This window comes from Orycteropus afer, unplaced genomic scaffold (genome assembly GCF_000298275.1).
Source record: "Orycteropus afer afer isolate SDZICR_OR568_19922 unplaced genomic scaffold, OryAfe1.0 scaffold00082, whole genome shotgun sequence".
Lineage (NCBI taxonomy): Eukaryota > Metazoa > Chordata > Mammalia > Tubulidentata > Orycteropodidae > Orycteropus > Orycteropus afer.
The window spans coordinates 4211560-4213320 of NW_006921669.1; positions in this window are offsets into that span (position 1 = coordinate 4211560).

The window sequence follows — 1761 nt, forward strand, 5'->3', positions numbered from 1 at the left end:
AGCATGGCTGGCCTTGTAGGAATAGGCCTTGGGTTACTGCTGGTAATCCTGTCTTTCTCTCGTGGGATTAGAGGAGGTCGGAACATGTGGCCTCCTTGTCGTTTTTGCAAGTAGATTGCCCTGTCTTCCTTCTGCTAAGCAGCTGTGGGTTTGAACTGCCAACCTTCTGATTAGCGAGGGAATGAGCCTCTCACAGAGCTCAAGGGTATGCTGTTAACTAACCACCTTTGCCTTGTGCAGGCCCAAGGCTGTGCCAGTCAGCAGAGAGGCTGGAGCTGTTCAGAGCCAGTTCCTCACTCTTTCTTGACCTCACATCCAGCAAGGCTTCTCCAGGCCCCAAGCCAAGCATGGATTCTTTCACACCATCTGGTCTAAATCAAGCTACCCCAGGAGCAACGTTGAGGGCCCTCCTGCCTTATTTGGAAAAAGAGTGGGAAGCTGGACAAGAAATAGTCTGTGTACCAACACGCCACTTCTGATGGGCCACACCACAGATGCTGTCATTCTCTGGAGTGTGTGGATATTGGCAGAAGAACAAGAATGGAGGTGCTGGCTTGTACGCCCTCAAACCAAACCCAACCCACTGCCATCAAGTCAATTCTGATTCATAAAAACCAAAAAAAAAAAAAAAACAAACTCACTGCCATCTAGTCATTCTGACTCATAACAACCCCCATTGGGTTTCTGAGGCAATAAATCTTTATGGAAGTATATTGCCCAGTCTTCCTTCTGCAGGGTGGCTGGTGGATTTGAACCACCAAGCTTCTGGTTAGCAAATGCCTTAGACTGTATGCCACCAGAGCTCCTTTTCTGGCTCATAGTGACCCTATAACACAGGATAGAAGTGCTCCATAGGGTTTTCAAGGCTATATATCCTACTGGAAGCAGACTGCCACATATTTTTCCTACAGAGTGGCTGGGGGGTTCAAACTGTCAACCTTTAAGTAAGTAGCCAAGTGCTCTTAACCATTGTGCCACCAGGGTTCCTTCTTGTAGGCCTCTAAACCAAAACAAACCCACTGCGATCAAGTCAATTCCAATTCAGTGCAACCCTATAGGACAGAGCAGAATTGTGCCATTAGGGATTCCTGGGCTGTAAATCTTTACAGAAGTAGACTGCTTCATCTTTCACTTGCAGAGAGCTGGTGGGTTCAGACTATGAGCTTCTGGTTAGCAGCCAAATGCTTTAACCATTACACCACCAAAGCTCCTGAGGAGGGCCCTAGGGAAGGGTAAATATTTGTGGGTGGTAGTCATTTTCTCCCTGAGATGAAAGGAACTCTACTTTAAAACAATTAAAAATTAAAGGAAACTTAGAAAGCCACAAGGAGCTCCTGCAAGGCCCCTGGAAAAGTTATCTGGAAGGGGAGTCTGCAAGGTGGGCTCATTTGGGGCTGTTCAATTAGGAGCAAGTCTCTGAGCACACTCTTAGTTCTGGGCCTGCCTCCACAGCATTACAACACTATAAGGAAGGCTTAGTGTGTGTCAGGTAACCCTGGTGTCACAAAAGAGCTATAGAAAAGCAGTCTGGGACACGTGGAACCTTCCAGGAGCAGTTCCCAGCCTTGGCTGCACGTGGGAATCACCTGAAGAGCCGTAAAAAGTACTGATTCCGCAGCATTGTTCACCACAGTGAAGAGATGGAGACAACCTAAGTGCCCATCAGCAGAGGAATAGATAATCAACCTGTGGTACATGCACACAATGGAATACTATGCGACACTAAAGAATAATGTAGAATCTGCAGAACACCAGGTAACA